Source organism: Tamandua tetradactyla, chromosome 4, assembly GCF_023851605.1.
Source record: "Tamandua tetradactyla isolate mTamTet1 chromosome 4, mTamTet1.pri, whole genome shotgun sequence".
NCBI classification, from domain to species: domain Eukaryota; kingdom Metazoa; phylum Chordata; class Mammalia; order Pilosa; family Myrmecophagidae; genus Tamandua; species Tamandua tetradactyla.
In genome coordinates this window covers 118,413,030-118,425,148 of record NC_135330.1, presented here as the reverse complement: position 1 = coordinate 118,425,148, position 12,119 = coordinate 118,413,030, and the positions used below count along the sequence as shown (strand labels likewise).

At 35.0% G+C, this 12,119-nt stretch overlaps 1 protein-coding gene and 2 pseudogenes across 9 annotated transcripts in view; all 3 read right to left on the bottom strand.

The window, feature by feature from the left end:
- ELF1 (E74 like ETS transcription factor 1) overlaps nucleotides 1–12,119 on the bottom strand; it is a 174,123-nt gene that overhangs the window by 84,119 nt on the left and 77,885 nt on the right. The gene's annotated exons all lie outside the window — the stretch shown is intronic.
- On the bottom strand, nucleotides 4,685–5,331 carry LOC143681388 (large ribosomal subunit protein uL1 pseudogene; annotated as a pseudogene).
- On the bottom strand, nucleotides 6,091–12,095 carry LOC143681389 (nuclear transport factor 2 pseudogene; annotated as a pseudogene).

Here is a 12,119-nt window from a genome sequence, read left to right as displayed (position 1 = left end):
TCAGCTCATTCTAGGGTTTTTCTCAGTCCCTTGATGCTGAGTCTCAGCTCATTCCAGGATCTCTGTCCCATGGTGCCAGGAAGATACACACCCCTGGGAGTCATGTCCCATGCAGAGAAGGGGAGGGTGGTGAGACTGCTCGTCATGTTGGCTGGAGGGAGAGTGGCCTCTTTCTAAGCCAACTCAGCAGGTGAACTTACTACCCTTCACCCTAAGTGGGATATGACTCCCAGGCGTCTAGTCTTCCTGGCAACATGGGACAGGACCCTCAGGGATGAGCTGGGGAGCTGGCATCATGAGACTGAGAAAGCCTTCTTGACCAAAAGGGGTAAAAAATGAGACAAAATAAAATTCAGTGGTTGAGAAATTTCAGAGTTGAGACATTATCCTGGAGGTTATTCTAATGCCTTATATAGCTATCCTTTTTTAGTTTATGGTGTATTGGAGTGGCTAGATGGAAGTACCTGAAACTGTAGAACCGTATTATAGCAGCCTTGATTCTTGAAGACTATCGTATAACTACAGCTTTTACAATGTGACTGTGTGTTTGTGAAAACCTTATGTGTGATGTTGAAGGTTTATCCAGGGTATGGACAGATGAGTTAAAAAAAATAATAATAAGGACAAAAAAAGAAAATAATGGGGGCAAGAGAAGTGGTAAAAAAAAAATTGGGTAGATTGCAATACTAGTGGTCAATGAGAGGGAGAGATAAGAGGTATGGGATGTATGAGTTTTTTCTTTCGTCTTTTTCTGGAATGATACAAATGTTCTAAAAGATGATCATGGTGATTATGGTGGTTTGAAAAGATTATGTACCCTAGAAAAGCCATGCTCTAATCCTAATCCAATCTTGCAGGAGCAACCATCTCTTTTAATATCTATTCAATAATATAAATTGGAATCTTCTGATCAGACTATCTCCATGGAGATGTGATCCACCCAACTGCGAGTATTAACCTTAGATTAGACAGAGATGTGACTCCACCCATTCCAATTGGGTCCTGGGATTAGTTTACTGGAACCCTACAAAGAGAAAGCATTTTGGAAAAAACAACAGAACCACAAGAGAGCAGAGCCATGAGAACAGCCAGAGACCTTTGGAGATGAAGAAGGAAAACGCCCCTGGGGGAGCTTCATGAAATAGGAAGCCTGGAGAGAAAGCTAGCAGATGTCACCATGTTCGCCATATGCCTTTCCAGTTGAGAGAGAAACCCTGAACTTCATCACTTTCTTAAGTGACGGTAACCTCTTATTGGTGCCTTAATTTGGACATTTTTATAAACTTGCTTTAATCTGACATCTCCATGGTCTTAGAACTACAAATTAGCAACTTATTAAATTCCCTTTTTTAAAAAAGGGAATTTCTGTTTATACCATTTATTTCTGTTTTATACCATTCTGTTTCTGGTATACTGCATTCCAGGAACTAGCAACCTAGAACAGTGATGAATACACAACTGTATGATGATATTGTGAACCATTGTTTTTTTGTTTTGTTTTTACATAATATATTTTTATTTCTTTTTTTTTCCCAAGGGGTATAAATCAATTTATATATTGCTAGATTCAGTTTGTTGAGGATTCTGCCTGTAAATTATTTTGTTTCATTTTGTTTTAAAATTTTTTATTCTAGTAACATTTATACAGCCTAAAATTTCCCCTTATAACAACATTCAAATATATAATTCGGTCCTTGGTTTTATACTTTGGATGGACCGTATATGTGGGAAGATATCAAAATAAAAATATTTTTTAAAAATTGCCTTTAAAATTTCTCCCCAATGCAGATATTCCTTTATTAGGTGGTACAAAATGAGCATAATTCCAAACACTTTATACAATATCTCTTTGCCTCAAGACAAAAGTGGCTTGGGGCCTTAGTTATCATAATTTTCAATAGCTCCACCACTCCAATAAATAGGGAACAAAATCAGTCTAACCACTTTGAAAACATCTTTGGACAAATTCCTGCACCCTGTATTCCAACTCATCCTAAAGAACACTGCCTTGAGGACCTCTGAAGGCAGTGTTCAGAGGCAATTTCAGGAATCTGACTGATTCCTGAAATGACTCCTTCGCCTTTGATTGAAAATAAATAAGCAAAAAACCAATGCTACTCTATCACAACATGACCTGACAATATTTTATATTATGTAGCAGGTACACTACACATACACAAGGTGAAACAAGGTGTAACAGTTAAGTGTTCAGGTTCTGGAGTCAGAAAGACCCTTATTTAAGTCCTGACTCCAACATGAAATTTGAAATTAGGTATTTGAAATTAGGTAATTATTTAGTCCCTCTAAGCTGTAGTTTTCTTGTCCATCTAAAACAAGAATAGTAAGATCTCCCCAGGGCACTATAAGAATTAAATAACTGTAAATAAATCACTTGTCATACTGCATGGCATTAGTAAGCATTTAATAAAATATTGATGATGAAACCCTTTCATTTGACTTAGATAGAAAAAAATTCTTAAAACTTGGCTTACTATAATCTCACACTGACAGACATGTTTTAAATTTTTAAAGAATACCACTTTCAGAAAACTGAACAAATTTAACCATCTATATTCAGCAACAATCATTTAGCTTCAATTCAAAGCAGAAACTGCGTATATGTGTGTGATCACTTGGCGATAATTTATCAAGGTGTATATTTATGATTTGTGCATATTTTTGCATATATACTTTAGTTCAATAAAAAGTTAAAAAGCAGAGGATCATGGGATAAATAGAACTTGAAGAAGTCTTCCATTCAGTTTTTTTTAGTTACTCTCAACTTGGAGCACTATTCTGGGGCAGAGGTGCAAGCAGAACATTTGGGGGTGGGGTGGAAAGCTGGGATTATATCAAATAATACGATGCTATTTTTCTTCAATGCCTCAAATAAACCATAATAAAATAAAGGGAAATCTCTAAATACAGCATATTTATATGGATTAAAAACAAAAAAGCTTTAGAGTGATTAGTAAACAAAATGAATCAAAATTGAAATCCTTTAAACAAGTTCCCAAAGTACATTTTAAAAATATTAATATGTAATACATGAACATATTCAGATTCCAAGAGTATATAAAACATTATTTTACATCTCTGCATATAGTTTCCCTCCGCAATGGCCTACACTGCTACCAGTTTCTAAAGTGCATTTTAAATTATTTCAGGAATTCAAACCTAAAACAAGTCAGGATTGTGCAATAGCTCTCCAGCACAAAGTTTCCTGTGATTCACACCCACATCCCCTACACAATTTGCAAAACCTGCCACTAAAACACCTTTGTTATCTGCAAAAGAGAATATTTCTGTTGAGTAACAAATAATCATCTTATGTTTATAAGAAAACTAAAAGTAGTTTTAGCAACCAGATAGGAAAATCAATGCAGTTGTAGCACAGGCTGTCCAACACACTGGTTCATAAGTGTTATATAAGGACCTAGTTTTTAAAAAATTTAATGCATGAATGTATTTGAAAGAAAGGGAAAAATCCCTCTTACTCAAGATACAGTCTTTGTCAAGGACAGCTTATTTAATATACGTCCAGATTCTTTTTTTCCTTAAAAATTACTCTTATCTTGTACCATCCTACCATGATGGTTAAAAGTTTGGGGCAATATTCATTAATTCAACCTCACTAAGATTCTTCAATACAAAGGTTTTCCTTATTTGTAAAATGGAGGAAACAACTGCCATGCAATACTGGATTACTGTTATGAGCAAAAGAGAAAAAGTATATTACACAAGAGTAAGAGACAATAACTATTAACTCATTATATAAACAAAATACCTATTACATTTAAATAAAATACACCCAACTGTTCCTGTGTGCATGCAAATTGCCAAACTTTGGTATTAGTGTCAGGCTGGCTTCACATAAATGAATTAAGAAACTTTTCTCTGAACTGAAATTGTTTAAATAGTTCATTAAAGTTTAAAGTAGCTTACCCACGAAACTGTTTGCATCTATCAGCTTTGTGCATGTGGGGATTATTCCTTGGCAATTTTTTCAGTTTCTTGAATTATGTTACATTTTCATTTTAAACAAAATACCAAATCTAGATTACTACATCATCCAAAAATGTTTAAAATACTTTGGTGCAGTAGCTCAAGTAATATATCAAATCCCACACAGTTCCCACTCACTCCTTAAAAGAACTATAAACAATGAGGAAATAAATGAATAGCTAATAAGGCAAATTATTCACTGACAGATACTGTCCAAAAGTTATTAAATCAGAATTGGAATTCAGATACCTTTAGTAAATAAGCTAGATTATTTTGAACTGTAATTACTCTGGGTGTACCTTGTCCTAGGAATCTATTCTAGGTGAAGATTCTAATATAGGTCTAGCTATGTGGTAAGAAATTCAACATTATATTCTCCTATACAAAATGAAAAGAACACTAGCTCTATTATGGGGTGATTTGTGAGAATTAAAACATACATAAGAAGAATTAGTAAACTAGAAAGAATACAGATTAGGCAAAATTAAAATTAAAGTAGGTCATGTTTTCTTGGCACAGAGGTTAATACCAAAAGCAGCATCAAGGTACAGTATTTCAAAACGTGCCTCTATTAGTTCCTTCCCTTCTCAATAGTTCTTTTTTCTGTGTGTGTGTGTGTGTGTGTGTGTGTGTGTGTGCGTGTCAAGAGGATTTATTGAGTAGTGCCTTAGTACAGGGTCTAGGGCTTGCCCATGGTGGTCTTGATATATAAAGCCCAAACATTCTACCGATTCTTTCTGAGCAGTGATACCAGGAAGTTGACAGCCAGGTGGATGTTGTACGCAAGTTTGTTATCTGTCATTTTCATGTGGCCACCAGCCACAGCTAGGCACAGTACCTTCTTCATCTGGAACTTGACTGTGGATTTCACCTCATCAACTCTGGCCACCATGTTCTCACTGTGGGTCCGCATGGAAGGGAACTTGTAAGCCTTACACAGTCCTAGGCCCAGGATTCATGGAATCTGTTTGTGCAGGGACTCAGAGGCCAAAAAGGCATAATGCTTCTTGGCCAAATTCTTCACCAAATTCTTATTTTTGTTGAATGAGTTTCTTTAGAGCGCTGATGTCCATATGGGGAACATCCATAGCCCTGCACTCATCACAGTGCTGCTGGTCCCCCCGGACACACACAGAGAACTTGGGGCGGGAAGGAGACTTTATGCCTGATGGTACCGAGGAAACATTTATCCATCTGAGGGTCATAGTTCTTTAAGCTGATCTGCAGTTCCACCATTTCCAATAACTTCTGGCAGCATTGCCCTGGTTCCCATGCAGGACTTCCTGCACCGCCTTGTAACAGGGTGTCATAAGACACTTTGCTCATGTTTCTTAGCACTGTAGTAACTGGAAAAAAAGCTCCCAGTGGTTCTTGTTCTTCAATATCCTAGTTTTTATCTATTACATACCTGCTACACATACCATAATTTAGATAAATATTACTTCCTTGATTTGATTAAAACTTAACTACACTGTTATGTGACGTGTTCTCCTCCAACACTATCTTTGAAGTTTTCCATATAATAAATAGAATAAAATAAAAAAAAATGTAACAAAGTAAAAATAAAATGATGATAATGATGAAGTTATTATGTTAAGAATTTCATATGTTTTATCCCTTTTAATCTCCACCACAACAGTATGCAGTGTTGTTTACACCTACCAAATCCAGAAGCTAGGAAGATGTAGAACTGAAATTTGAACCCAGGTAGTCAATCAGACTTCAGAATCCACAAGCTTAACCAGAAGGATAGATTATTAATATAGGATCTCACAGATAAACTATAGTCATAATGAAAGTTTCATTTCAATTAAAGTTTGGATTTAAATACACGTACACACGCAATTAACTACTTCTTTTTTGTTTTGTTTTGTTTAAGAAAATTTCCATGGTTTCACTGTATAATGAGGTATTGAAACATCTGAACAAATCAATACCTGGGCTATGAGGCAGCTGCTTTCTCCTTCACTTCTTTGGGTTATGCAAGCAACTTGTCAGTAGATTAAAAAAACAAGACAACCTTTTGCATTACTTAAGTCTTTCCAAGGCACATGCTGGTAGAAAACAAACTTTTTTTTTTTTTTAATGCAACTAGTCTAGCATCCAAACATCATGCACAACACCTCAGTGGCAGCAGCACACTGAAACCACTCCCACTGCAGTCCTGCTCGTTTGGGTATGATATTTGGAATATCCACTGGAGTATGAATAGTGTAGGGAAGAGGAAGAGGAGGAGGAAACATCATGAGTGTTTGGCTGGGAGGCCTCAGGGTAAGCCTGAACATGTCACTGGTGCAAACCCAACTGTTGTCAATGTTCTTTAATAGGAGTACCAAATGGAACTCCATGATGGGGTCTTTATTGGCCTTGAGCTGGCCTACGATCGTGCTGATGATGCAACTACCTGTGTAGGCTGACAATCCAGCACTGTGATACTGTGTTGGATTTTCCGGAATGGAAAGCGAGACAATTTCTCCACAATGGCAGCTTTCCCCTGGAATTGCTGTCCTTTCCACGTAAGACATGATGCATCAATATACTTTCTGTCAATATCAAATAACTGGTAGTAACGCTGAATGAAGCTGGATCCAATCTGCTCCCAAACTGGCTTGTCTCCCATTCTGGAGCATCATCTAGCTTCACTGAGATCCTAGGGGGTGGTATGATGATGGCAGCAGTGACACCAACAACCCCCACAGTTAACTTCTTAATGAACATAGTATCAGAATTACAACCTCAAAAGCTTCTTTTACATCTGCTGGCTCCAGCAAAGGTGAGTTTTTCTGAAGAAACCTGACATCTTTCTTGCACAACAGCATCATCAAAAAATAGAAAAGTTTAAGTAAAATGGTCTTTTCTCCAGACTTTCTCAAGATAACGCTGGAAATTCCATTTTAATTACATGTGGAATTGACTAAGCAAGTGTGAACCCAGTTTAGGTCTTTTATAACAATTGGCTTTCTTTAGTATTTGCCCAGATTTGTTTTTTAACCGGTTAAAGTACAACTTGGCCATACATATTCAAATGTAAAATAGTTAGTAAAAATAATCTTAACCTTCTTACCGGAGCACCCACTTGAAAAGCTTAATATAGTGGTAGGCTAGTGTGTGAGGCTATGTGTGAACAGACTCAGTTATTGGTAAAGAAACAAATAAGTCTGGGGGCGTGTAGGAAACTTTACATGTAAATGTTTACTTAAAAACTAACTAGATAACCAATATCATAGTAGTCACTACTAGATTGATAAATGTTTTATAAACATGAAGATTCTCTAGAAAGCAGTACAAGAAATAAAAAAGTATATGAAAGTCACACCAAAAAACTTTAACTGTAGGTGAAGGTGTTTGGATAGATTATACAGACAAGAGAAAGCCAATAAACATTTTAGTACTTCTTACTACTTTGAAACACTTCTGTTTCTTCATCTGTCAGATAAATTAGATCTTTTTTCAAGATTGGGTTCAAGTGTTGTTTCCACAGGGAGACTTTCCTAAACTGGCAATGTGTCAGTGGCTCATTCTCTGTATCCACAGCACTCTGCATTTACCGCTGCTATCCTCAGCAGCGATTCCCAAATACTGCATGAGAATCATTGGATGGCCTGTTAAAAGACAGCAAAATTCTGGTACCATTTAACCTCTGGGAATAAGCAGTTAAGGGCAAGCCAATTCACATCCTAAGAAAGAAAATTCTAAGGCTACCTTCTTATAGTATTATGACAGGGTTCTATTAAAATATTTGTTCCACTTGTTTACTTTTACAAAGCATGTCACAAGGTTTCTAATCTATATTCTGAATCTGATAAGCATAAATAACTATTTATGATTTGTCAGAAATTCTACTTTTGAAGTCTAAAAACTATATAGGGTAATAATAAGACAAAACTTCCTTTTCATTAAATTAACAACTTCTACAACATTTGCACATATAATCAAGCTTTCTTCTCTTTAAGAAACTCATATCCACAGCTTTCAGCTTTCCTTTTTTTTTTTTTTTTTTGTATGCTGTACGGTGGGGGTCACATTTCATTTGTTGAATGGTTTTGTTTTTTTACCGAAGTACATAGGCTGGGAATTGAACCCAGGTCTCCCATATGGTAGGCAAGAATTCTACCCATTGAACTACCCATGCACTCCTCAGATTTCTTTTTATTTTCATACATTCATCCGGTGAACACACCAGTTTAAGAAGGTACCATCAAATAAAGATACCTCCAAATAAAAAGTACCCTGCAATTCAATAGTGACAGTGTTGCTCTGACTCTGCTCAAAGATGCTTCAAGAAATCTTGTTGAGTACAAACTGATTTAAGAGAAATGATCAAGGACTGCCAACTGGACATTAATGATGTCAGTTCCTTTAGACTAGTACATTTATAACCACAGAAAATAACTGAAAACAGGAAACATACACTAATCTGGTGCCAAATGGTAATTTTATAAAGAATGGTTTTTCAGACAATCAAATAAATCAGTACAGGATCTTAAAACAGAAGGAACCACTTTAAAAGACAATTACTTTTTAACTTTGAAAAGTCAAAATCCAAACAGTGTTTTTATGTAACTTAGCAAGCCAATTCTAAAACTCATTCAATAATTTACACCAATTTTGGGAGGGAAATAGTTTATCAGATATTAAATAATATAGTGATACTAATTCAAACAATACTGGCACAATATAAAAAAGAGTCCAAGGAAACAGAATATACTAGTGAGCTCAAAACTGAAGTGTATATGTGGCAATTCAGTGTATAACAAAGGTGGGAGTTTTAGTGGTGAAATGAGAGAACTGTCAATAAATGAAAGAGCCAACTCCCCTACTTCTCAGTCAGACCCCTATACATCACATCATACAAAACTAAATTCCAAATGGACTAAAGAGCTAAACACATAAAACATGAGAAGAAAATATAAAGAGAATAGTTAATAATCTTAGGGATGAGAAAAGCATTCTGAAACAAGGCACAAATCTAGACACTGAAAAAACAAATAAATGAAAATAGTGATAAATTTTATGACATGAATATTTAAAATTTCTATAGGGCGCAATACAGCATTTTAAAAGACAGTACCAGATTAAGAGAAAACATGTATTGAGTATAACAAATACAGGATTAACCATTAACGATCTGATGGATTAGCTAGAAGACAATGAGACTGATTTAATGTCCACAATATGTAAAGAAGTACTGGGCAAAAGGATAATAGTAAATAATTCAAAGAAAATTCAAATGAACAATAAATAAATTGCTGAATAAAAACTAGATGCTCAACCTCACTAGTGGTAAGGAAATACTATTTTCACCCACAGGACTGCCCTACCCTCCAAACAACAGGATTTGTGTTAGTAATGGAACAGGGAACTACACTATTAGTGTCATTAGAAATTGGCATAGTCTTCTGGAAAAATAAGTTGGTAGTATGTTTATGCTTTTGATAAACTCAATAATTCTACTTTTAGAAATCCTACAGAAATAATCACACAAATGTTCAAAGATAGACTATGTGTACACAGAAGCAATAACAAAATACTAGATATTAGCTAGATGGCAGGCACAATTCTCTATAAACCTCAACCCATTTGATTCTCACAACAACCCTATAACATAGGGCCTATTATTTTCTCTGTTTTGCAGAAGAGGAAACTATGGTACAGTGGGGGTTAAGTAACTCGCTAAGGTCTTCAAGGTAGCAAGCAGTGGAGCCAGGATTCAAACCCAGTCGTTCTGATTTCAGTACTTTAGCTCCTAACCATTATAGATCTACTATGTCCAAAAAAAGTTCACTGTAATACTGAATATAAGAGTAAAATACTAGTAACAGCCAATTGCCCCTGATCAGGGATTGGTAAAATAGTGGTCTGTCCATCATGTAGAAAAATAAATGAGGTAGAGCTAAGATAGAAACGCACAAATATTTATAAATCATTTAATGGGAAAAAAAAATCATGAAAACGTTTTAGCTTTATTTCATTTGTATCTAAAAAGCAATCTTTATATGCAGGTTTTTATGCATGCATATTGTTACTTTGTTTAGATTTTTGTCTGATCTACTGATTTCTTCCCGGGAGGAGAAGAGGATTAGGGAGTAAGAATGAAGAGAAATATTCACTATTTATTTTATATATTTTTGCATTAGGTGACTTTTTTTATAATTCACATACTTATTGCCTTTAAAATTAAAAACAAATTTAACCAACCAACCAATCAACCAAAAAACAGGAAGTAAAGCCATAAGTTAGATAACACACTAATAAGACTGACACCACAGGATCAACTTCACCCCCATCCCCCACTGTCAGTTAAGTCTGTTATGTTCCATTATGCGCATGGTCATAGACTGAAGAACTCTAAGCCTAGTTATATGACTTCAGGCAAGTCACTTAACCTCTCTGTCCTTATTTCCTCATTGTAAGATGAGGATAATAATGCTTACCTCATCTCCTTATACAAAGACATTGCTAACCTGACTGAACAAAATAAACTATGCACATCAAACATATTGAAGAAACCTTAAGGCTATACAGAAACATGTATATATACTGTATCATAATGCAAAATGTATTTCTCATGGTCAAAAGTGTGTCAGAACCACTGCACTACAGCATACCAGGGTAAGGCTGAGAGCTTTGTTCTCTGTAACCACATCCTGAGATCAAATCTTACCACATCAAGCCTGGGACCTAAAACAGCATCTCTCCTCTAAGAGGGATGTGCCGCAAACAAAAACCTCTACATAAACATCTCACCTTAAAACAAATTCAAAATACTTTCTCTCCCTCAAATATTTTTTTTTCTATCTTTTCTAGATTAAATCCAAATAACTACTAAATAGTTTTAAACGGAACCAAGAAGTCCTCTCTCAAAATTTTTCCTCCCTGACCAAAGGCACCTTAATCCAAATTTTCACCTTTTTAAGGCTTATCTATAAACTTTTTATTCTGTCACTTCAATGCCCAATACAAACAGCAAAGAAATTATAATGCCCTACCGAAAGTAGGAACCAATTTCATTATTTGTAGTAATTATGTTTCTGGGAAAAAAAGCATGATATTTCATGACTGACCTACTGAAAATTAAAAGTATTTGGAATTAGGCTTACTTCAGTAAAAAATCAACTTTATTAAAAATATTTAATTAAACCTTCTGGCCTCTAACAGATTATTCCCAGTAGATTCAGCCTCTCCAACACACCATTTCTCCCACATCCTATTTTACACATTCGCCATAAAACTGCTTAAATTAGAAGCAAAGCAAATATTTTTTCAATTAACTCAGAAAATACAAAGTCCCAAGAAACCCTAGCCCAACAAAAAAAGACTAGAATTAATCTTAGATCCTTTACTCAATTTCTCTCAGATCTTTTTATTACATTATGGAAACAGTAATTGGACATCTTGTACAAAGTCAATGAAAAGAGCCTATTTAAAAATTCTTCAGTCCAATCTCTTCATTTTACAGATGATGAAACCTAGATCTAGAGAAGTAAGTAACTTCCTCAAAGTCACATGCTTTTGACTGAAATGATGTATGATTATGGGACTGCTAACATCTTTTCTTCCTATAGAAAAAAGAGCCCATACTTATAATGTTAATTAATCATATATATTAAAAACAGTATAAATCCATATAATTACAAGCAACTGTTAATCACCAAGCCTATATTATACTACAAAAAAAATTTTTTTCAAGTCCTATTAGTATGTCCTCTAAAACTTTTATACTCTTCAAGGTATTCTGACATAATTACTTAAGGCATTTAATGCTACATTTCGTTTCACAGAAAACACCACAGGTATTACTTCCTGAATGTCATCACATCACTGCTAAGGATAAGATTATTAATTTATTATTTAATTAGTACTTTTTAAGTACTAAGAATACATTAAATCCAAATCTTTACTTTCTAAATTTTCACTTTAACAAAATTTCTTCTATTGTATTTTTTTTTTTTTTAACATGGGCAGGCACCAGGAATCGAACCTGTGTCTCTGGCATGGCAGGGGAGAACTCTGCCAGCTGAACCACCATGGCCCACCCTCTGTTGTCTTTTGAAGCAAATAATTTTTAGATACAATTGGATAAATCATAAAAATAAATTTATTAAAATGTAATT